The sequence below is a fragment of the Triticum urartu genome, chromosome 7 (genome assembly GCF_003073215.2).
Source record: "Triticum urartu cultivar G1812 chromosome 7, Tu2.1, whole genome shotgun sequence".
NCBI lineage: Eukaryota > Viridiplantae > Streptophyta > Magnoliopsida > Poales > Poaceae > Triticum > Triticum urartu.
The window spans coordinates 709,434,870-709,461,118 of record NC_053028.1 but is presented as its reverse complement, the minus strand read 5'-3'; positions in this window follow the sequence as shown (position 1 = coordinate 709,461,118).

Here is a 26,249-nt window from a genome sequence, read left to right as displayed (position 1 = left end):
GGCACCATCAAAATCCGTTGAGACGACGCCTTATGAACTGTGGTTTGGCAAGAAACCAAAGTTGTCGTTTCTTAAAGTTTGGGGCTGCGATGCTTATGTGAAAAAGCTTCAACCTGATAAGCTCGAACCCAAATCGGAGAAATGTGTCTTCATAGGATACCCAAAGGAAACTGTTGGGTACACCTTCTATCACAGATCCGAAGGCAAGACATTCATTGCTAAGAATGGATCCTTTCTAGAGAAGGAGTTTCTCTCGAAAGAAGTGAGTGGGAGGAAAGTAGAACTTGACGAGGTAACTGTACCTGCTCCCTTACTGGAAAGTAGTTCATCACAGAAAACTGTTTTAGTGACACCTACACCAGTTAGTGAGGAAGCCAATGATAATGATCATGAAACTTCAGATCAAGATGCTACTGAACCTCGTAGATCAACCAGAGTAAGATCCGCGCCAGAGTGGTACGGTAATCCTGTTCTGGAAGTCATGCTACTAGATCATGATGAACCTACGAACTATGAAGAAGCGATGGTGAGCCCAGATTCCGCAAAGTGGCTTGAAGCCATGAAATCTGAGATGGGATCCATGTATGAGAACAAAGTATGGACTTTGGTTGACTTGCCCGATGATCGGCAAGCAATTGAGAATAAATGGATCTTTAAGAAGAAGACTGACGCTGATGGTAATGTTACTGTCTACAAAGCTCGACTTGTCGCAAAAGGTTTTCGGCAAGTTCAAGGGATTGACTACGATGAGACCTTCTCACCCGTAGCGATGCTTAAGTCCGTCCGAATCATGTTAGCGATTGCCGCATTTTATGATTATGAAATTTGGCAGATGGATGTCAAAACTGCATTCCTGAATGGATTTCTGGAAGAAGAGTTGTATATGATGCAACCGGAAGGTTTTGTCGATCCAAAGGGAGCTAACAAAGTGTGCAAGCTCCAGCGATCCATTTATGGACTGGTGCAAGCCTCTCGGAGTTGGAATAAACGTTTTGATAGTGTGATCAAAGCATTTGGTTTTATACAGACTTTCGGAGAAGCCTGTATTTACAAGAAAGTGAGTGGGAGCTCTGTAGCATTTCTGATATTATATGTGGATGACATATTGCTGATTGGAAATGATATAGAATTTCTGGATAGCATAAAGGGATACTTGAATAAAAGTTTTTCAATGAAAGACCTCGGTGAAGCTGCTTACATATTAGGCATTAAGATCTATAGAGATAGATCAAGACGCTTAATTGGACTTTCACAAAGCACATACCTTGACAAGATTTTGAAGAAATTCAAAATGGATCAAGCAAAGAAAGGATTCTTGCCTGTGTTACAAGGTGTGAAGTTGAGTAAGACTCAATGCCCGACCACTGCAGAAGATAGAGAGAATATGAAAGATGTTCCCTATGCATCAGCCATAGGATCTATCATGTATGCAATGCTGTGTACCAGACCTGATGTGTGCCTTGCTATAAGTTTAGCAGGGAGGTACCAAAGTAATCCAGGAGTGGATCACTGGACAGCGGTCAAGAACATCCTTAGATACCTGAAAAGGACTAAGGATATGTTTCTCGTATATGGACGTGACAAAGAGCTCACCGTAAAAGGTTACGTTGATGCAAGCTTTGACACTGATCCGGAAGATTCTAAATCGCAAACCGGATACGTGTTTACATTAAACGGTGGAGCTGTCAGTTGGTGCAGTTCTAAACAAAGCGTCGTAGCGGGATCTACATGTGAAGCGGAGTACATAGCTGCTTCGGAAGCAGTGAACGAAGGAGTCTGGATGAAGGAGTTCATATCCGATCTAGGTGTCATACCTAGTGCATCGGGTCCAATGAAAATCTTTTGTGACAATACTGGTGCAATTGCCTTGGCAAAGGAATCCAGATTTCACAAAAGGACCAAACACATCAAGAGACGCTTCAATTCCATCCGGGATCTAGTCCAGATGGGAGACATAGAGATTTGCAAGATACATACGGATCTGAATGTTGCAGACCCGTTGACTAAGCCTCTTCCACGAGCAAAACATGATCAGCACCAAGGCTCCATGGGTGTTAGAATCATTATAGTGTAATCTAGATTATTGACTCTAGTGCAAGTGGGAGACTGAAGGAAATATGCCCTAGAGGCAATAATAAAGTTATTATTTATTTCCTTATAATCATGATAAATGTTTATTATTCATGCTAGAATTGTATTAACCGGAAACATAAATACATGTGTGAATACATAGACAAAAAAGTGTCACTAGTATGCCTCTACTTGACTAGCTCGTTAATCAAAGATGGTTATGTTTCCTAACCATAGACAAAGAGTTGTTATTTGATTAACGGGATCACATCATAAGTTGTATGATCTGATTGACATGACCCATTCCATTAGCTTAGCACCCGATCGTTTAGTATGTTGCTATTGCTTTCTTCATGACTTATACATGTTCCTATGACTATGAGATTATGCAACTCCCGTGTACCGGAGGAACACTTTGTGTGCAACCAAATGTCACAACGTAAATGGGTGATTATAAAGGTGCTCTACAGGTATCTCCAAAGGTAAATGTTGGGTTGGCGTATTTCGAGATTAGGATTTGTCACTCCGATTGTCGGAGAGGTATCTCTGGGCCCTCTCGGTAATGCACATCACATAAGCCTTGCAAGCATTACAACTAATGAGTTAGTTGTGAGATGATGTATTACAGAACGAGTAAAGAGACTTGCCGGTAACGAGATTGAACTAGGTATTGAATACCGACGATCAAATCTCGGGCAAGTAACATACCGATGACAAAGGGAACAACGTATGTTGTTATGCGGTCTGACCGATAAAGATCTTCATAGAATATGTAGGAGCCAATATGGGCATCCAGGTCCCGCTATTGGTTATTGACCGGAGATTTGTCTCAGTCATGTCTACATTGTTCTCGAACCGTAGGGTCCGCACGCTTAACGTTACGATGACAGTTATTATGAGTTTATGCATTTTGATGTACCGAAGTTAGTTCGGAGTCCCGGATGTTATCACGGACATGACGAGGAGTCTCAAAATGGTCGAGACATAAAGATTGATATATTGGACGACTATATTCGGACACCGGAAGTGTTCCGGGTGATTTCGGATAAAACCAGAGTGCCGGAGGGGTTACCGGAACCCCCCGGGGAAGTAATGGGCCTTATTGGGCCTGAGGGGAGAGAGAGGGCAGCAGCCCAGGAGGTGCCCCCCCATGGGGAGTCCGAATTGGACTAGGGAGGGGGGGCGCGGCCCCTCTTTCCCTCTCCCTCTCCCTCTCTTTCCTTCCCCCTCTTTTCCTAATTGGACTAGGAAAGGGGAGTCCTATTCCCAATAGGAGAAGGACTCCCCCCTCTCCTTGGCGCACCAAGGGCCGGCCGGCCTCCCCTTTGCTCCTTTATATACGGGGGCAGGGGGGTACCCTAGAACACACAATTGATCCTCGTGATCGTTCCTTAGCCGTGTGCGGTGCCCCCCTCCACCATATTCCACCTCGGTCATATCGTTGCAGTGCTTAGGCGAAGCCCTGCGTCGGTAGAACATCATCATCGTCACCACGCCGTCGTGCTGACGGAACTCATCCCCGAAGCTTTGCTGGATCGGAGCCCGGGGAGCGTCATCGAGCTGTACGTGTGCTAAGAACTCGGAGGTACCGGAGTAACGGTACTTGGATTGGTCGGATCGGGAAGACGTACGACTACTTCCTCTACGTTGCGTCAACGTTTCCGCAGTCGGTCTATGAGGGTACGTAGACAACACTCTCTCCTCTCGTTGCTATGCATCACCATGATCTTGCGTATGCGTAGGAATTGTTTTGAAATTACTACGTTCCCCAACAGCACCGGCTTACGCTGAGATCCCAGCCGGCTTAAGGCATCAACCGCCTCATTCTTCCTTCGATCAATGTGTTCCACCACATAACCCTTGAAATGTCCAGCCACAACATCGACTTCGCGACAGTAAGCCGCCATAAGGGGATCTTTAGAGTCCCACTTGACTGACACCTGTTGAGCCACAAGGTCTGAGTCTCCCAAGCATCTTACCCGGCTCAAGTTCATCTCTTTGGCCATCCGGAGACCGTGGAGTAGGGCCTCGTACTCAGCTGCATTGTTAGTATAAGGAAACATAAGCCGGAGCACATAACAAAATTTGTCACCTCGAGGGGAAGTTAACACGGCTCCAGCCCCCGAGCCTTCCAACTGTCTGGACCCATCAAAGTGAATAGTCCAATAAGTGTTATCGGGCTTCTCCTCAGGTGCCTGTAGCTCTGTCCAGTCGTTGATGAAATCCACCAAAGCTTGAGACTTAATGGCAGTGCGTGGCATGTACTTCAGACCATGAGGCCCGAGCTCGATGGCCCACTTGGCGACTCGTCCTGTAGCCTCTCTGTTTTGAATAATGTCTCCCAAGGGGGCAGAACTTACCACAGTGATAGGGTGACCTTGGAAGTATTGCTTCAGCTTCCGGCTTGCCATGAACACCCCGTAAACAAGTTTCTGCCGATGAGGATATCTCTGTTTTGACTCGATGAGTACCTCACTGACATAATAAACCGGCCGTTGAACCGGATGTTCCTTACCAGCCTCCTTGCGCTCTACCACAATTGCCACACTGACGGCTCGTGAATTAGCAGCCACATATAACAGCAAAGGCTCTTTGTCAATGGGAGCTGCAAGAACTGGCGGCTCAGATAACTGCATCTTCAAATCCTCAACAGCAACATTAGCAGCATTACTCCAGACAAAGGTGTCTGCCTTCTTCATCAGTTGGTACAGCGGTAGGGCCTTCTCACCTAACCGGCTTATGAACCGGCTTAAAGCGGCAACATGACCCGCCAGTCGCTGAACATCATTGATACATGCCGGTTTAGCCAAAGAAGTGATTGCCTTAATCTTCTCCGGTTTAGCCTCGATGCCCCTGTTTGAGACCAAGAATCCCAAAAGCTTGCCTGCAGGCACACCAAATACACACTTCTCCGGGTTAAGCATCATTTTGTAAACCCGGAGATTGTCGAAGGTTTCTCTGAGATCAGATATCAAGGTTTCCGCCTCTCTGGATTTCACCACTGTGTCATCCACATAAGCATGAACATTGCGCCCAATCTGATTGTGGAGACAATTCTGTACACACCGTTAATAAGTCGCCTGGGCACTTTTGAGCCCAAAAGGCATAGACACATAGCAGAAGGCTCCAAACGGAGTGATGAAAGCCGTCTTCTCCTGGTCCTTAACTACCATCTTGATCTGATGATAACCAGAGTAAGCATCCAAAAAGCTCAAACGCGCACAACCCGCCGTGTCATCAATGATTTGATCAATATGGGGGAGAGCGAAAGGATCGGCCGGACAAGCCTTATTTAAGTCCGTGTAATCCACACACATCCGCCAGGTGCCATTTTTCTTGAGCACGAGCACCGGGTTAGCCAACACTCCGGGTGAAAAACTTCGACAATGAACCCAGCCGCCAAGAGCCGGGCGACCTCTTCTCCTATAGCTTTTCGTCGTTCCTCATTGAATCGCCGCAGGAACTTCCTGACCGGCTTATATTTCAGATCAATATTAAGAGTGTGCTCAGCGAGTCCTCTCGGTACACCCGGCATGTCAGAAGGCTTCCATGCAAAGATGTCCCGGTTCTCACGGATGAACTCGATGAGCGCGCTTTCCTATTTAGGATCCAAGTTGGCACTGATGCTGAATTGCTTAGACGAATCGCCCTGAGTAAAATCAACAAGCTTAGTCTCTGCAGCCGATTTAAACTTCATGGCCGGGTCATGCTCCGTAGTTGGCTTCTTGAGGGAGGTCATATCCGCCGGGTCAACGTTATCTTGATAAAATTTGAGCTCCTCTGCTACACAGACAGACTCGGCATAAGCCGCATCGCCTTCTTCGCATTCCAGGGCCACCTTTCAGCTTCCATGCACAGTGGTGGTACCCTTGTAACCCGGCATCTTGAGCTGTAAATAAACATAACACGGCCGCGCCATGAACTTGGCATAAGCCGGCCGCCCGAACAAAGCGTGATATGGACTCTTGATTTTTACCACTTCAAAAGTTAACTTTTCCGCCCTAGAATCATGCTCATCTCCAAAGGCCACCTCTAGCTCAATCTTACCCACAGGATACGCCGACTTACCAGGCACCACTCCATGGAAGACGGTGTTGGAAGTCTTTAAATTCTTGTCAGATAAGCCCATGCGCCGAAAGGTCTCGTAATAGAGGATGTTGATGCTACTACCTCCATCCATGAGCACCTTAGTAAATTTATAACCACCAACCTGCGGTGCCACTACCAGGGCCAGTTGACCTGGATTATCAACCCGGGGAGGGTGATCCTCCCTGCTCCAGACAATAGGCTATTCCGACCACCTCAAGAAACGAGGGACTGCCGGCTCAACAGAATTCACCGCCCTCCTATGAACTTTCTGATCATGTTTACACAAACTTGTGGTGAACACGTGATACTGCCCACTATTTAGCTGTTTTGGATGGCTCTGATAACCCGACTGTTGCTGCTACTGACCTCCTTGACCAGACTGCTGTTGATTATAACCACCCTGGCTTCCCTGAAAACCGGATCCTGAACCGCCGCCCGGGCCATGAAAGCCGCCAGCTCCTGAGCCGCCGCCTGGGCCTTGATTGCCATCAAACGTATTAGAATTCTTGAAAGCCTTCATGATTGCGCAATCCTTCCATAAATGAGTCGCTGGTCGTTCCCGGGTGCCGTGTTTCGGGCAGGGCTCATTGAGTAGTTGCTCAAGAGACGGACCTGACCCGCCAAACCGAGGGGGTGGCTTTCCTTTGCGCTTCTGATTGTTACCCTGTGCATTGGCCACAAATTCCGGGCTACTGTCCGCCTTACGCTTATTGCCTCCTTGACTCGCCGGGTTATGTTGCTGACCCTTTCCATTACCGTTCTTCTTTCCCTTCCCTGTCTTTTCCTCATCAGACGCGGGATCCTTGGTACTATCAGAATCGGCATACTTGACTAGAGCCGCCATTAGCGTCCCCATATCGTTGCAATCACGCTTAAGGCGCCCCAGTTTCTGTCTCAGAGGCTCAAAGCGGCAATTCTTCTCCAGCATGAGAACTGCTGAGCCGGCATCCATCTTGTCAGACGAATATATTATATCTTTGACCCGGCGCACCCAATGAGTCGTAGATTCACCTTCCTCCTGCTTACAATTTGTCAGGTCCACATTTGACATAGACTGCTTGCAAGTGTCCTTGAAGTTCTGGATGAAACGGGCCTTTAGCTCCACCCATGAACTAATGGAATTGGGTGGCAAACCCTTTAACCAAGAACGGGCCGTTCCGTCCAACATCATGGTGAAGTATTTAGCCATCGCTTCATCACTAACCTCCAGCAGCTCCATGGCCATCTCGTAACTTTCAATCCACGCCCCAGGCTGTAAATCGGCCGTATAATTCGGCACCTTTCGAGGTCCCTTGAAATCCTTGGGCAGACGTACATTACGTAAAGCCGGTACCAGACAAGGAACTCCTCTGGTTCTAGTAGCAACACCCGCCTCAACGGAAGTCGTCGGGTAAGCCGGTGAATCCTGTTGGGCTGCTAGCTGAGCCGCTAGCTGAGCCGCCCGCTCGTCCTCCTGACGTATCCGATCCTGAACCGGGTTATACCCGCCGGGCTGGTTCCGGCGCTGAGCGCTACTTGACAAGGCCTCTGACTCCATGTGTCTACTGTAACTCGGGCTCCGGTTTTGACGAGGCGGAGCTAACCAGGGCGGAGGAGTTGAGTGAATCCTGTCCCGGCTGTAGGAGTAGGTCTTTTGCTGAGCCAGGGCTGTTTGGACAAGTTCCCTGATCCTCCGAGTTTCCACCGCTGTCGGATCATCACCATCTACTGGGAGAGCCGCCAAACGTGCTGATGCTGCGATTAAGTTCTTCATGGAGTTGGAGAAGTGACCCTGCGGTATTGGTACGTAATGGGGAGGTGCCATATTGCCGTGAAGAGGCGCCGTCACCGGAGGCTGGACTGGGCCTCCTGCTCCGGATGTCATAAACTGATTTACACCTGGCGGGTTACTTGGGCCGGCCCCGGGTGTAGCAAAGAGATTCCGAGGATCATAAACCTGAGGTAAACGGGACTGAGTTTTCTTATGTCTCCTCCTCATTACCTCATTAGATGCGTTCAAGCTCAACGTGAGCTGAAAGGCCTCTGCCTGAAGTTGTTGCGCCCATACGTCCAAAGCCGCCCGCTCTGTGGTTAATCTAGTATCTTCACCTGCTAAGGTTTCCTTGGCCCGGGCGATCTCATCGCGAACCTGTGCCACCTCTGCCTCATGCTCAGATTGGTTCGCAGGGATGACTGTAACAGTTAACAAGGCCATAAGTTTATCCATGAGATCCATCAGCACCTGAGCCGGTGAGCGCACAGGGCCTCCTGCCCCGGCTGCTCCTAACCCGGACGTTATCGCTGCTGAGGCCGTAGAATTTTGGCTGGGTTGAGTACCAGCCATGAAGACTCCTACCCAGTTTGGCGACCCTGAGGGGTCTGGAATAGTGCTGCCATCGGAACAGCCTCCAAGCACACCATCTTGAACTTGATACAGCGAATCTGTTGAGCCGGCGGATGAATCACCGTCAGAGAGGACAGCTGGCTCACCATCACCTTCAGATCCTTTAGAAAGTTCACCTCCGTGGATGCAACCCACAAAGGCACACTTCACGACGGGTTGAGCTCGGGCGGGTTTCACACGCTGAGCCGTCTCGACGAGGTCGGTGCAGTTGTCCGGCTCGGGGCCCGGCTCACCAATCCGGCCGATGAAGACGTGAATTCCGCCAAAGGGGACCCGGTACCCGTACTCAATTGAGCCGGCGTCGGGGCCCCAGCCTTCGTCATCGATGTAGATCTTGCCGCGACGACTCTTGGTCATCCAGCCAACTGCGTATCCCTTGAGCCCTTCAAAGCTGCCCTTCAATAATTCAAATCCACCGTGCGCTGGCCCCACGGTGGGCGCCAACTGTCATGGAATTGTCATGGCAGATGTCCTTTTGCAAGGACTTAATCGTGGAGCCATCACAACTAGGAAGCTTAAAGGGGTTAATCGGGACAAGGACACGCGAGGTTTATACTAGTTCAGCCCCTTACTGTGAAGGAAGGCCTACGTCTAGTTGGGTTGGAATTGCTTGAGGTTTCGATGACCAGGGAGCGAGATACGCTATGCCTGGCTCTCGATCAGCTGTCTCTCTCCCTAGCCGCTGGCGGGTCGTCCCCTTATATACACGGGTTGACGCCCTGCGGCCTACAGAGTCCCGGCCGGTTTATAAACAGTGTCCGGCTCGGCGACTAGTTACTTCTACCTTACAGTACAAGTTATACCAACATGGCGGTTTATCTTTACGGGCCTCAGAGTCGCCTGTGGGCCTTTAAGCCTTTTAGTGAACCGCCATCTTCATGCCTTGGTCTTGGGCTTCTGATGAACCTCTATTTGCGTAACCCGGTCCCTCCTGGATGGCTTACACAAATAGTCATATCCCCAACAATAGTGTTTATAGTATAAGTTTTAGTTAGGCCCCTCCCTTCTTAAGGCCCGGGGTGGTAGCCCCTTTTGCCCGGCCTATGGGCCGACTCTAGCCGCTGCCCCATGAAACCTTGCATGCTCCGCCACCATCCAGCATAGATGGCCGACCGTAATTCAGCTGGCCCGATCTCGTGTGTGTGACAGCCCCACCTCATGTGTGTGTGTGGCGCCGACTTGGTCCACTAGGACACCATTGATGCATCTTTAGTGGCGTCTCGAGCTACTAGGCATTCCCACGCATCAAGCTGCACTTGTGCGGAGATGGCCCCACAGCTGCGTGCCCTGGGAGCTGCGCTCCTTCCCGCTCCTTCCACTCGCCGGCGCCTCAATGTCTCTGCACCCCCAACCTATTTGCTGCCTTTGGTGGTCGTCCACCCCGGTGCGTCTTCGATTCCGGTACACTCCGGGAGCTGCGCCTCCTTTCCAGCTCTTTGGGCTCGCCGATGTCTTTGTAGCTCCGGTCCTGGTGACCCGGAATGGTGCTACCCTCTAAATCCTGGCTCATATGGGCCTCCGGCCACCGTGGCATTCCTTACCGCCCCTCCTTCCGCCCAGCCTCCCACCTTTGTGCCCTGTTTGTCCCATCATCGCTCCGTTTCTGACGCGTCTTGCAGCGCCCGATGCCTCTTTGGTGGCGGGCATGGCTCCCCCATTTGTGGTCGTGGTTCTGGCCTATGCCCAACTTCCTCTTCTCTGATTCATCCTTTGGTGGCTTGGGATTGCTAAGACTATGGCCAGGGAAAAAAAATCCCTGCATCATTTGCCGGCAGCGGGGACATCCGCGGGTGTCGTCCCCTTCTTGGAGGCGCTGTCATGGCCATTGTCTCTGCCCCTCTTTGAGCAGCTGGGGAAACCCTAGTTCCGATTATCCGGATCGAATGACGACGACATCTCGACGTCGTTCTCCTTCGTGAAGGCGCTGTCTTGTTTGCTCGAGGTGTCCTCGGTTTGGGATCTGGAGAAGTTGGTCATCTTGTTGTTGGTCCGGGCTACTTCTCAGGATAGCGAGTCTAGCTGTGTTTTCCTCTTTTTTGGGCCGAGCATCCCATGTTTCTCTGCTCCGGGCACTATGTTCACGCCCATTGCGTTTGTTTCATGTGTTGTTCATTTTGTACTCACTCTATCTTCTTCTATCAATGCAATGATGCGCAAGCTTTGCGTATTCGCGAAAAAAGTCTATACAGGAAAAGAGCATCTCATTTACATCTATGTTATACTATTCCATAGAGTCTACTCAAATTTAGCATTCTGATCAAAAAATGTACACTTAGTCAATACAGGGAAGAGCATCTCATATCAGTTACCTGCAAATTAATGTAAGATGTACGAGCACGTGACCATCTACTAGATGGGAAGACTTGGCTAGAAGTGGTATTGACTAATCATCCTATTGAAGCAGCCGTCGTTGCTAGCGCCTAACCTAGTACACAGTTGTTAAAGATAGCTAAAAACTAAACAACCTACGTAGTACTCCCACATTGTGAGCTGACACCCACAAGATGTGTCTTACGATAGATCCTAATTTAGAAAATTCGAATTTAAACATTATGAAAAACTCCCATTCCTACTCTCCTGGAGGAGAGGCGCGGCTGTGAGATACAAGAGAAAGAGAAGGATTAGGAATCCTTTTTGATTACAAGAAGGAATAGATACGGTAGAGGGAGAGAGATAGTTGAGATTACAAGTACTACTCAAACTCTAACACCCTCCCTTAATCTAAACTATCCTAAGTTAAGATTTTTCTTACTCTTCGAAAGGCTTAACTGGCAAGGCTTTAGTGAACCCATCTGCTACTTGATCCTTGGATGGAATGAGCCTTATGTCCAACTTCTTCTCCGCCACTCTTTCTGATACAAAATGAAAATCCATTTCAATATGTTTAATCCTTCCATGAAAAACTGGATTAGCACAGAGATAGATGCCCCCAAAATTATCACACCATAAACATGGAACATGGCGTTGCTTAATTCCCAATTCATCAAGCAATGATTCCACTCAAATGATTTCAGCGGTTGCATTTGCTAATGATTTGTACTCAGTCTCTAAACTTGACCTTGACATTGTAGCTTGTTTTCTAGCACTGCAAGAAACAAGGTTTGAACCAAAGAATACCACAAATCCTCCAGTTGACTTTCTGTCATCGATACATCCCGCACCGTCGTTCGCCGCCGCTGCACTTGCTTGCCGCAGATCGGACCCGACCTGGAGGGCGGAAGGCTCGTTCCCAGGAGGGCCTGGATACCTTTGCTTCGCCTCCTGCTGGACGTCCTTGCTTGCCCGACAGCCAACCACCTGCACTTGCTGCTCCTAGTTGGGGGGATTGGCGTGGCTGCTTCTGTTGTGATGAGGCGACTGCTATTCTCGAGTGTGAGCTTGGGGGCTGGCATACTGTCTCAAAGGGGCGCCGCTCGCTGCCTCCTACAACTTTTTGTCGCCCTTCCATCAATGTGTCGCAGGTGTTTTCGATGTCTCTGTCAAGATCATCGTGCACACTCCTGTAGGGATCCAATCCGGTGCACTGACTACCTTCAATCTGGACACATCGCTCGCTTCTATCCTGCTAAGAAGATGGTCCACCAAGCTTCACCGCTCCAATGTCATGCTCCATCGCCTGCATCCACCAGAGATGTCTCCACGATAGATGTGCAGCTCCGGTCTGTCTCGGCTGAGCAAGTTGGGTTGGTGGAGGAGACCGAGATGCTTCACACTGAGCTTCGCGACTGCCTTGCGTGTGTCGGCAGTGTTTACGGGAGGGCGGAGGCCACTCTTGCCACGTTGGAGGTGCTCTCGGATGTGTCTTTGCTGCCTAAGCTTCAGATTGGGGTTGTGCCTGATGTGTCCTGCTGCCCGAGATCCAGGTTGACTCTGTCGATGGGGAAGCTGACATGTATGGAGATCTCTCCCCTCGTGCTACAGCATGTCAGTTGCCGCTGCCTGTCGTGCCGATTGCTTTCGGGAGTAAAGTCATTGTTGAGGTCGTGACTCTGGTGCTGCAGATTATGCCTAAGCTTCAGAAGCTTTGTGGGGAGCCCACTTTGCCTATTTCGATGGTGCTTCCTGAGGAGATGGGGTCTCTTAGAGGGGACTTGGTCATGCCGACTGCGACCTCATCGTCTCCATTGGAGCCGAGTCAGACGCTTGCCTTTGTGGACCTTGGAGGTTTGGCGGCTGCTGCTGCTCTCTCACCTAAGGTTGTTGGCCCGGTGGCGTCTGTTTGTGCTGAGGTTGATGAGGTAGGTGCTTTGGCACCTGTTTCTAAGGCGCCGAAGCCCGTCCGGTCTCCCATCGTTGACCGTGATGCTATGTTGGCACGTATTGATGAGGTGGTCTTCGCGAAAAAGCTTGGCTGCTTGCTGACCGGCTTGGATGCAGTTTGTCCTGGGTCTGCCAAGACGACTGCTTGCCTCCTAGCGGAGGAGGTTTCTACGGGCAAAATGAAGAAGGTGAAGAAGGCTATCAGGATCATAGGCAAGAAGAGTGGCGTCATTAGGAAGGCGTCCATGACTGCTTAATGGAGGATGCTCAATCTTTTCGTCATCCATCTTCGATTGACTCGCCTCTGTGGATTTGGTGGCGTTCGGTTCATGGTTTCGTTGAGGGTTTCGTTGCGACGTTATTCTGCGACGGTTTGTGGTTGTTGCATTGTATATATGTTTGTTGGGTTGACCGTGATGTCATGGATTTTCTTTCTTAGCGAGTAGTCTGCATATGGTTTATATGTATCGGTTTACGCCCGGTTTTCCATTAATTAACTAAGCAATTCTCTTCTTTTTAATTAATCTACGAGGCAGATCTTTTGCCTTCGTTTTGAAAAAGAATGACCATACGAAAAAATCTCCACGCGCACACCCAGATCGGATATGCCGAAGTGTACCAGGAGGAGAGGCAACGATAGCCGAGCTGTACCATGAGGGGATTCTAAGTGGCGTTGATTTTTTTTTTCTTTTCTTTATGACGCGTGTTTGATTGGAAGGAGATAAATGTTGTACAATTTTGTTTTCTTTGTAACATGGGGTGTTATTGTGGAAGAGTGCGCCTGACCTTTTTTCTTTTTCAATGGCCGCTTTTCCTAGGAGTAAATGGGCGCTAATTTTTGTCTTTCCTTTGTTTGTATTGGAGGAGATAAATGTTGTAGTTTTAGTTCCCTAGTAACATGGGGAGTTATTACAGGAGGAGCGGGATGGTCTGTGGGAATTGAATTGTGTTGAGTCGTTGTGCTCAACATTGGCATGATCCGTGTCATTGGCCGGAGGCAATTAAATACATGAGATTAAATGTATGCCGGCAAACTTGCTCTTTTATAAGTAGTGGAGACTAGTATAAATACGCATGTGCAACACACGTCTCATAATTTACAATAAAAACATTTATTTTGAATCTAATTTAATTTTTAGCGAGTTTCTTTTACTGAGTCACATAAATATGTATCATGCCCAATGACGTAAGTGTGTGACACATGATACACACACATGTCTTCACATAACATTCACGATCACATATATGCTTTTCCATTAGTTAAAAAAATACTTAAAACACAACAACTAAGCAACATTATCTACTGTAACTTTATTTCAAATTGAACACGCCCGATGATTGTATGAAAAAAATCCCCATGGGCACACCTGGATTGGACATGCCAAAGTGTGCCAGGAGGAGACGCAACCATAGCCGAGCTGTACCATGAGGGGATGTGTTTTTCCTTTTCTATGGGGCGCTGGTTTTTTCTTTCCTTTATAACGTGCACTGGTAAGCATTCACGTTTCTAGAGACTCGCTTAGAAAAGCCGCTATACCAAACATCATTACTTAAATAGAAAGAAAGAAAAGACTATAGTGCACTAGAGTGATTATAGTAGTGCAGACTAAAGAAAAACCAAAAGGTATATAGTAGTCCAGACGAAAGAAAAACTAAGGGGTAAACTACGTGATAGAAAAGATCCCTTTATGACGTCATGGGGGTTTAATTGCAGGAGATCCGAGAGACTTGCTCGGAAAGGCTGCTATACCAAACATCATTATTTAACTAAAAATAAAGAAATGACTATAGTAGTCAATAGACTGACTATAGTAGTCCGGACTAATGAAAAACTTAGGCGCGTCTTGCTCGGAAAGGCTGCTATACCAAACATCATTATTTAACTAAAAATAAAGAAATGACTATAGTAGTCACTAGACTGACTATAGTAGTCCGGACTAATGAAAAACTTAGGCGCGTGCGAGACACCCGTCGACCGGCACAAATTTGGGCCGATTGCCGCATAATCCTTCAATCGCAACGCGTGTAGCAGTTTGATATGTTTTGGTCCTCATCATTTCTCTCACCTCGTGCATCTCCACCTGGAAAACATGGTGGCCGTCCTATCCCACCACGCCCCGCAGGCCACAGCGTGTGTTTTCGCCATCACCGGTTTGCCTTGTTGCCAACACTCACCATCGAAGCTCGTTGCCAATGCTCACCCGTCGTCAATCACAACAAAAAACCGTTGAGCCCCATAACAGCTTTTTTGTCCGCCTTCCATGTTGCAATTATCGCAAACCATTCCACGCCTGTACTGCCGACCCCCAGTTGCAGCATTAATGGCGATGACGGCGTCACTCACAGCCAAAACCGGTGGTAGCAAAAAATTAGGTGGGTTCCAGCAAAAACGAAAAGACGGTGGGAGCAAAAATACGCTGATTCCGCAAAAACACGAGATGATAGTAGCAAACATGGGTGCTAGGTCCAGCAAGACACAAGTCGGTGGTAGCTAAAAATAGTCCTTGTTCCAGCAAAATCCAAAGGATGTCAATTACAGCATAAAACAACACCGACTCCGTCGGTACCCATCGCAGCTGCGCGCAACGCTGGTTCCAGCATCTCCGGCAACGGATGCAGCTTTCGGCGGCGGCTTAGCTGTGCGCACGTCAGATCGTAGCAAAATCCGACAACCAATGTAGCTTTTCATGCTACCATTGTATCTTCTGGAATCGCTGGTTTCAACATATCTATTCGATGGTTACCGCACTGAGCCCTCCCCGTTGCAGCTCCGGCTCCGCCTCTTCTGGAATCGCCGGTTTCAGCATCGCTGGGCGCAGCAAGTGAGCACCGTCGCCTAGCCCCCATGCGTTGTTCTCTGGTCCGCCCCATGACGAAATAGTTGGGAAACAAAACACAAGCAGGGAAATTAGATGGGTGATGTGGATGGGATCTCGAACATCTAACTCGTGTTTGATTAGAGATGGGAAAGCTTAGCTCATCCATTGCGGAAGCGGATGACAGCAAGAGGTAGGTGACGATGAAGAGATTCGATAAGATGGAGGGGAACGAGTGGCTGGTAGAGATTGTACGAGCAGAGCCTCCTGTACCGGATAAGTATCGAGAGGGATGATCGGTGGTTGGCTAGGTGGGTTGTGCTAGCGATGTGGCTACATGTGTGGTTTGATCAAGTGAAATCGTGCGACTTGCCCGCGAGCAGCCGAGCGTTCTGCCGGCGGGCCGAAGGGAAACATTTGCGAATAACTAAGAGGTATGTAGTAGTCTGGGCGTGAAAAGAAACTAAGAGGTAAACTATGTGATAGAAAGGAGAAAAAAAGACTAAGAGATAAACTATGTGATACAGATGAGGAAAAAAAGACTAATATCACACCGCAATTCCAACCCCCAACACACAGCGAGGGTGTGACGCCCCAAGACCGAAGCTTCAGATGCCTTCCAAGGTTTCCGGGTTTCGTCGTGTGATTTGTTTGGTTCATTGCATTCATCATTGCATCATGTGCATTGCATCATGTCATCATGCCATCATGTCATTTCTTTTTCTTAACTCAGCTAAATAAATGGCATGGATCCTTGATCCATTTAAACCGAGGGAATTCACATGGTGATTCTCTTTACAACATATCCTCTTTATATTTAGAGAGCTATAGTAAATATTCCAATTATTTGGATTTACCGCAAACACACTTGCAATTTAAAACTCTCAGGTCTTTTCTGCTTCAAGTTGCTCCTCAAACCTTGCCATATATTCTTTCATCATTTTTCGGAGCTCCATCAAAAATCCGAACATTTTTGGACCTTCCTAACCATCACTTCCTATTCGAACCATTTGAATTTAAATTAAATGAGTCTGAATTTAAACTTTCAAAAATGCCTACTCCATTTTTCTTGGAACATGCGCATTTTTTCGAGGCCGGAAAATTTATTCCCGTGCCCAAACTCTTTCTCTATCTTTTCTTTTCTTCCTCTTTTTCTGTTGTTTTTGAATAGAGCAAATAGAGGGAGAGAAGAGCCCAGCCTCTCAAGCCTGCCAGGCCTGCCCTTTTGCCTTAAGGCCCAGCTAACCCCCTCCTCTCTACTGGGCCGGCCCCAAGCCCACCTAACCCTCTAACCCTAAGTCACAGCCCGCACCCTAGGCCCCGATCCTCATCTTCCCTCGACCCCTCCTCCTCGTTCCTCCTCCCGCCGCCACTCTCACCACGCGCGCATCGGGACAGGGAGAGGAGCTCCCCTCGACGCTCGCCGCCTCCACCGCGAGAACCCCTCGTCCGACCTCCTCCTCGCTGCCCTTGGTGCCGCGCCACCGGACCTCCCCAACGCCCTCATCGTCGAGCATCGCTGCCCCTGCAGCCTCCCCTCCTCCGCGTCTTCGCCTCCCATGGCGCCGCGCCCGGCCTCCCGCGCCACCACCATCTCCAGTCGCCTGCGCCGTCACCTTCCCTCGTCGGCCTCCTCTGCATCACCAGGCCGCTCCGTCTGCCCGGTTTCCTTTCTTCTCCATCCCGTCCCCTTCCCTGAGTTCTTGCTCTCTCTCTTGGACAGCAGGGCCCCATGGACGCCAATCTGTCGGTCCTCCGCGCCCTCACACCCCGCCGACGACCAGCGCCCGCCGTGGCCGTTCCCTCCGCCGTGCTGTGCAGGAGCTCTGCCGCAGCCGCCAACCTCCCGCTAACCCTGCCTCCGCGGCCGAGCTGCTCAGCCCTACTTCGCCTTGCCACCGCGAGCACCGGATGCTCCGGTGAACCCGCGCCACCCAGCAACCTCCTACTGCCCTTGCCCCATGCTTCTACCACTCTTGCGAGCATCCCATCTGCGAAACCTGCCACCGTCGGAGGCGACCAGTTCATCGTGTCTTTTTGAACGCTATCAACCGAGGCCTTTTAGTGTTGTTCTGGATCTCGCCAAGGCCTTCTTGTTTTTGGGTTTGGCAAGTAGCATGAGGACCGAGGACTCGGAGCAACCGGTCCTTCAAGTTTCTTAGAGACCACGCGGATTCGCCAAGTACCATGACATCCGGAGCCCCTTGGAAATGTCAAGTTCGACCACCGTAGCGCCGAAGACCTTGGATGCTCGAACGAGTACCGAACGAAACGCCAAGTACCACTATCGCCGAGTACGACTACTTCCACGAAGATACGAGAACAACTACCGTCGACCCTCGAAGCCTCCGTGGACGTCAAGTCCCTCGTCGTGATCCCGAACATCTACGGAAAATTGTGCAACTAAGAACGTGAACGACTACCGCTGCCAAGATCATGAGTACCTCTACCGTCGTCATGTACCCCTACTTCCACTACGAACGTCCCGAGAACGTCTACTTCCTCTACTTTGCACCGAACGAGAACCGTCCCGATTGCATGCTTCGAAGGTATAACCCCGAGACGACGGCCCGTGAACGAATGCATGTGTTGTTTGAGGTGCATGTTTGGATGTTGTATCCTCCCGTGATCGATAGATGTTTCCCTCGCTTGGCACCGTCGTCGACCCGTGGGAACTCGTTATCCGAGATCACCCCACCGTTCATCGCATGACACGCTCCCATCACACTTGTTCCTTTCCACCGGCATCTCAATCGAGTTTCCAGAAACGGAACGTTGCCGTGGCACCGTTTCCGTTATCGTCGCCGTGGCACCCTTTCTTTCCACCACGGTGACAAATGCTTCTTAATGCTCTTGTCAACTTTTAATAAAAATTGCATAAACTTGAACATGTCATCCGCATCATGTTAACAACTGTAAGATGTTTAAAATTGTTGGTGCATTAAATTGCTAATGCATATGGGGATTTACCGGATTTATTGTTTGTTATATCCGGCCCCATTTAAATTGTTTAAATGGTATAGTTTTGTTGTGCTTCACCTCTTGCCATGTTAACCAACATTTAATATTGTTGAGTATCTAACCGAGAGTGAACTAAATAATTGATGTGGTGTTCCGTCAATATGCAACGGAGTTGCATATTGAGCTCCACTTAATTTGTAGGATTGCTTGTGCACTTTGCCATGCCATGCTTCATTAAATCGGACATGCATCATACTTGATTGTGCATTATACCATGTTTATGTGATGGTTGTTTACTTTGCGGCTTGCTTCTTTCTGGGTTGCTTCTCTCGTTAGCTTCGGTTTCGTTCCGGAGTTGTGAGGATCCGTTCGACTACGTCCGTTTGTCTTCTTCGTGGACTCGTTTTTCTTCCTTACGGGATTTCAGGCAAGATGACCATACCTTCGAAATCACTTCCATCTTTGCTTGCTAGATGCTCGCTCTTTTGCTATGCCTATGCTACGATACCTACCACTTGCTTATCATGCCTCCCATATTGCCATGTCAAACCTCTAATCCACCTTGTCCTAGCAAACCGTTGTTTGGCTATGTTACCGCTTTGCTCAGCCCCTCTTATAGCGTTGCTAGTTGCAGGTGAAGATTGGAGTTTGTTCCTTGTTGGAACATGTTTATTTGTTGGGATATCACAATATCTCTTATTTAATTAATGCATCTATATACTTGGTAAAAGGCGGAAGGCTCGGCCTTATGCCTGGTGTTTTGTTCCACTCTTGCCGCCCTAGTTTCCGTCATACCGGTGTTATGTTCCTTGATTTTGCGTTCCTTACGCAGTTGGGTTATAATTGGAACCCCTTGACAGTTCGCCTTGAATAAAACTCCTCCAGCAAGGCCCAACATTGGTTTTACCATTTGCCACCTAGCCTTTTTCTTTCCCTTGGGTTCTGCAGACTCAAGGGTCATCTTTATTTTAAACCCCTGGGCCAGTGCTTCTCTAAGAGCGATGTCTGGCGCCCCCTAAGCAACTAGGGTTTATGCCAACCTGACGTCTGGCTCATCCGGTGTGCCCTGAGAACGAGATATGTGCAGCTCATATCGGGATTTGTCGGCACATCTGGGTGGCTTTGCTGGTTTAGTTTTACCATTGTCGAGATGTCTTGTAACCGGGATTCCGAGCCTGATCGGGTCTTCCTGGGAGAAGGAATATCCTTTGGTGACCGTGAGAGCTTGTGATGGGCTAAGTTGGGACACCCCTTCAGGGTTTTGAACTTTCGAAAGCCATGCCCGCGGTTATGGGCATATGGGAATTTGTTAATATCCAGTTGTAGAAAACCCGAAACTTAACTTAATTAAAATGCATCAACCGCGTGTGTAGCCGTGATGGTCTCTTCTCGGTGGGGTCCGGGAAGTGAACACGGAGTTGGAGTTATGCTTGAACGTAGGTTGTTCTAGGATCACTTCTTGATCATAGATTCTTGACCGTGCCTTGCCTCCTCTTCTCGCTCTCATTTGTGTATGCTAGCCACCATATATGCTAGTGCTTGCTGCAGCTCCACCTCATACCTTTTCCCTACCCATAAGCTTAAATAGTCTTGATCGTGAGGGTGTGAGATTTCTGAGTCCCCGTGACTCACAGATCACTTCCAAAACTAGTTGCAGGTGCCGATGATACCGTGCAGGTGACGCAACCGAGCTCAAGGAGGAGCTCGATGAAGATTGTGTTCGTTATGTTGTTTCCTTTCCAGTTGGTCAGTAGTGGAGCCTAGTTGGGGTGATCGGGGATCTTTTGCATTAGGGGTAGTCTTCTTTTATTTTGGTTCCGCAGTCGGACCTTGATTGTATCTGGATGATGTAATGCTATATTTATGTATTGTGTGAAGTGGCGATTGTAAGCCAACTCTGTATCTCTTTCTTATTCAGTACATGGGATGTGTAAAGATTACCCCTCTTGCGACATTGCCTACAATGCGGTTATGCCTCTAAGTCGTGCTCCGACACGTGGGAGATATAGCCGCATCGTGGGTGTTACCAGTTGGTAATCAGAGCCTTCCCCGACTTAGGAGCCCCCTGCTTGATCGAATCGCTGGCGTTGTTGAGTCTAGAAAAAAAGTTTTGAGTCAGTTAGGATTATATATATCGCAGAGTAGGATTCTTTCTACTCCTCCATCCCTTCGTCGCTCTAGTGAGGCATCCTGACGTAGAGTTTTGACTCTTCTCTTCTCAAATTTCACTAAAAAAAATTAGGATCACGCGGGTATCTTGGAATCGTTCCGATGGTTTTGTGACGAGAACATTGTTCTTGGTGCCTCCTGACATTTAGGGGTTGTGGCAGTGTCCCGGGGAGTTGAGCTCCGAGGTGTTGTCGTCACAATTTTATCGTTGCAGTTCTGGAATACCTGAGTTTCGCTGACATCGGAAATCTCTTTTATGTAGTTGTTGGTGAGATAACCTCGACGCCACCCAGTACTGGGGCGGGAGTTCGGGAGTATTGCCATAACTCGTATAACAGATGCTTTTCAAAGGTTGAGGTAAATGATTTCCGAAGGTTTCTTGGTTATGTGTTGAAGGATGGATACAGCTGGATGTAGGATTTGCTAGTTTTGGGTGAGATATTATGCTTCCCCTGTATCCCCAACACCTGATTGCATAACCGGAAAGTTTCGGGAGTTTATAAGTGGGAATTCAAGTAGCTCTTAGGATATCTTTCCAACAGATGTATGATATGAGATTGGGGTGCGACGTCTAGTGGTCCGCCTATCCACGGTTGGTTTTACAGTGGTCTTGTTGTGTCTTAAAGAGTCCTTGGCTATGCCGACTCGGGGACGCTTCATATGTCATGTGCACTGCCTTGTACATGATGCTGCTGTACGATCGAGCCCGTGTGGGCCCCACCACGAAAACTTCGGATGAAATCTCTATCATATGTTTGTTCCAGCTTATTTTGCAAGCCAATCCTTTGTTTTGTTTTTTCAGTTGTGGTATTCGAGTTGCTTCGAAGTCAAGTGTTGATTCCATACCTTTCCTAAGCGGTGTTCTCATATTTCTATGTGAATACCAATCCTTCATGATAATCGAGTTTGTCATTTCAACTTCTTTTCAACCGGTGTCTCTCTCTTCAAGTGGTTCCGATCATTTCAACATCCGCAAGATCAATTATCAGTTCTTCTCAACGGTGTTTGTTTCATCCGTCTCCAAGTTGCCTTTGTTTTCCCGCCCTCCCACCCTTGTTTCTTCAAGGACTCAGATTTCTTTGTCAAGTATCCATCTTATGGATGTGAAGTCCATCCATTCTTTTCCGTCAATATTCTTATCCGGTGATTCTCATGAAGATTCTAAAGGAGCTTCTAGTTCGTCATTCCTCATTCTGCTTCCATGCCGGTGGATTTCAATTCAAGCGTTGTTGATCATATCCTTTTTCCTCGTTTCAAAAATGTTTCTCCATGCCGGTGCACCTCATAATCATTCCCCGCTTGCTATTCACTATTTCGGAGTGCTGAAGATATCTCGGAAGGCTCGTCTTGTCATTCAAGATCCATTCAAGCTCTTTTCAAGGTTGTTATCTCATTCATGCCATTTAATTCAACCGGTGCTATCTCCTTTTCAAGTAATCATTCGAAGGTGTTTCTTTTGAGTGGGCCCTAACCCACAGGTTTTTTTTCCCAGGATCTTACCTGACTCTTCTAATTTTCCCGGTGTATTCTCAAATTCTTTTTGAAGTTTGACGTAAGAATGAGTTATCATCAGTCAAATGCCTTCTCCAAGATCCTTCATATTCTTTTCATCATTGGCTCAACCTTTTCTATTCTTCATTCCGGAGTGCCTCAACAATTCATGGTCGTGTTTCTCATCGTCATGCTCGGGTTTTAAAGACCGAAGAAGAGTTTCTCTTAAATCTTGCTCATTCTCTTCAAGATTCATGATTCTATCTGTATGCCATCCTCTAATAAATATTTTCGATTGTGAGATATTCTTTTCACCCATCCGGAGTAATTCAGAGTATTTTCAGTTTGTTTCTCCGGAGACTATCATCTCAGAATTATTCATTCCAGCTTTCAGCTCTCGTTTCTCCAAATCTTACCAGTGCATCATTCAAATATTCTCTAATCAGCTTGTGATCTCTTCGTTCTCATGTATCTAATTCTCTCAAGCATCTTCGTTCATTTGCAAATTCTTCCCGGTGTTTTCTTTATCTTTTCTACGTTCATTTTTCAATTCTTACCGGTGGTTCGTTCAGGATTTCTCATCCTTTCTTATTGTATCAATTCATTCGTTGTTTCTAGCCTACCGGTGGATCGTTGAAGACCGTCTTAAGTTGCTCAATATCTATCTTAATCCTTTCTACGAGAATGAGTAGTATGCCAAATCCGTTGATGGTCATCAATTAAATTGGTGAAGGATACACATAACATAATTCTTATTTTTGTTTTCATCCAAGTGATAAATTCCTTCCTTTTGGTTTGATCCATCTAAATCATTACAAGGTTTCACCTTATGTTTTCAACTTCTCTTTCTTTTCGTTATGCTTTTGTTTACCGGAGTTCTTCATGGAGGCTCTACATGATGGTTCATCAAGGATTTAATTCCTTCTCGAAGTGTTCATTGAGGTTCTTTTCAGAGGAGCTCAAGTTTTCTTCATCTTGCAATCCGGAGTGCATTTGTTCTCCCTTATCTTTTGAGGTGGTAATATATCATTCTTCATTCACAAGAATGAGTTATCTTAAATCCATCAATCTCTTCATTGGAGTTATCTTGGGTTATATTTCACCTAAAGCCTTCCCTAAGGATTGTTGCTATTTATGGTGCTCGTATATGACCCAAGTTCTTCATCTACCCTCCCGATGAAATAAGTTTCTCGTCTCCTTCTTGATATCAAGCCAATCTATTGTTTCGTTAGTGGCAGAATTTCACCTCATAATTTTGAGATGTCTTCCATAAGCCCACATCAAGCTTATTCTTTTCGTTGTTGGATTTCCAACAACTCCGTTCGACCCATCTCCTAAGGATGCCTTTTCAAAATCTTTTGTGGCAGAAGGTGGCATTTTCTTCTCCATTCTTTTATTTCAATTATCTATCTTCTTTTCTTTCGTTCCGGAGGCATTGTGTTGTTGCTCTCTCCTCTCATCATCTCAAATGTTGAGGGTCGTGTTCTTTTCGTGCTTATCCTTTTAACCGGAGTGTCGTGTCTTCTTTACAAGTATCCTCTCATCTTGTCAAGATCATGTTCAATTCCTTCCATTTCCAACCAGAGTGTTGTGTCCTCTGCTCAAGTTCTTTCATCTTATCAAGTCTTGCATCTCTTTTCAACCGGAGTGCTACCCAAATCGGTTCTTTCTTATTCCTCTTTCTTAACGGAGTGCTTTCAACTTCGTTCGTCTCCGTTGCATTCTCTCTTTCTATATGTTCAACATCTCAAGGTTCATTGGTTTCACTCGTTTGTCAAAGAAGCAACTTAGTTTTACCTCTTCTCTTTCTCTTCCATTTTCCCGCCGGTGCCATCCTAGATCTCGGGACGAGATCCTCTCGTAGTGGTGGAGTGTTGTGACGCCCCAAGACCGGAGCTTCAGATGCCTTCCAGGGTTTCCGGGTTTCATCGTGTGATTTGTTTGGTTCATTGCATTCATCATTGCATCATGTGCATTGCATCATGTCATCATGCCATCATGTCATTTCTTTTTCTTAACTCAACTAAATAAATGGCATGGATCCTTGATCCATTTAAACCGAGGGAATTCACATGGTGATTCTCTTTACAACATATCCTCTTTATATTTAGAGAGCTCTAGTAAATATTCCAATTATTTGGATTTACCGCAAACACACTTGCAATTTAAAACTCTCAGGTCTTTTCTGCTTCGAGTTGCTCCTCAAACCTTGCCATATATTCTTTCATCATTTTCCGGAGCTCCACCAAAAATCCGAACATTTTTGGACCTTCCTAACCCTCACTTCCTATTCGAACCATTTGAATTTAAATCAAATGAGTTTGAATTTAAACTTTCAAAAATGCCTACTCCATTTTTCTTGGAACATGCGCATTTTTGCGAGTCCGGGAAATTTATTCCCATCCCCAAACTCTTTCTCTACCTTTTCTTTTCTTCCCTTTTCTTCCTCTTTTTCTGTTGTTTTTGAATAGAGCAAATAGAGGGATAGAAGAGCCTAGCCTCTCAGGCCTTCCAAGCCTGCCCTTTTGCCTTAAGGCCCAGCTGACCCCCTCCTCTCTACTGGGCCGGCCCCAAGCCCACCTAACCCCCTAACCCTAAGTCACAGCCCGCACCCTAGGCCCCGATCCTCATCTCCCCTCAACCCCTCCTCCTCGTTCCTCCTCCCGCCGCCACTCTCACCACGCGCGCATCGGGACAGGGAGAGGAGCTCCCCTCGACGCCCGATCCCCTCGCCGGCTCCACCGCGAGAACCCCTCGTCCGACCTCCTCCTCGCTGCCCTTGGTGCCGCGCCACCGGACCTCCCCAACGCCCTCATCGTCGAGCATCGCTGCCCTTGCAGCCTCCCCTCCTCCGCGTCTTCGCCTCCCATGGCGCCGCGCCCGGCCTCCCGCGCCACCACCATCTCCAGTCGCCTGCGCCGTCACCTTCCCTCGTCGGCCTCCTCTACATCACCAGGCCGCTCCGTCTTCCCGGTTTCCTTTCTTCACCATCCCGTCCCCTTCCCTGAGTTCTGAAGGAAATATGCCCTAGAGGCAATAATAAAGTTATTATTTATTTCCTTATAATCATGATAAATGTTTATTATTCATGCTAGAATTGTATTAACCGGAAACATAATACATGTGTGAATACATAGACAAACAAAGTGTGTCACTAGTATGCCTCTACTTGACTAGCTCGTTAATCAAAGATGGTTATGTTTCCTGACCATGAACAATGAGTTGTTATTTGATTAACGAGGTCACATAATTAGTTGAATGATCTGATTGACATGACCCATTCCATTAGCTTAGCACCCGATCGTTTAGTATGTTGCTATTGCTTTCTTCATGACTTATACATGTTCCTATGACTATGAGATTATGCAACTCCCATTTGCTGAAGGAACACTTTGGGTGCTACCAAACGTCACAACGTAACTGAGTGATTATAAAGGAGCATTACAGGTGTCTCCAAAGGTAGATGTTGGGTTGGCATATTTCGAGATTAGGATTTGTCACTCCGATTGTCGGAGAGGTATCTCTGGGCCCTCTCGGTAATACACATCACATAAGCCTTGCAAGCATTACAACTAATATGGTAGTTGTGAGATGATGTATTACGGAACGAGTAAAGAGACTTGCCGGTAACGAGATTGAACTAGGTATTGGATACCGACGATCGAATCTCGGGCAAGTAACATACCGATGACAAAGGGAACAACGTATGTTGTTATGCGGTCTGACCGATAAAGATCTTCATAGAATATGTAGGAGCCAATATGGGCATCCAGGTCCCGCTATTGGTTATTGACCGGAGTCATGTCTCGGTCATGTCTACATTGTTCTCGAACCCGTAGGGTCCGCACGCTTAAGGTTACGATGACAGTTATATTATGAGTTTATGCATTTTGATGTACCGAAGGTTGTTCGGAGTCCCGGATGTGATCACGGACATGACGAGGAGTCTCGAAATGGTCGAGACGTAAAGATTGATATATTGGAAGCCTATGTTTGGACATCGGAAGTGT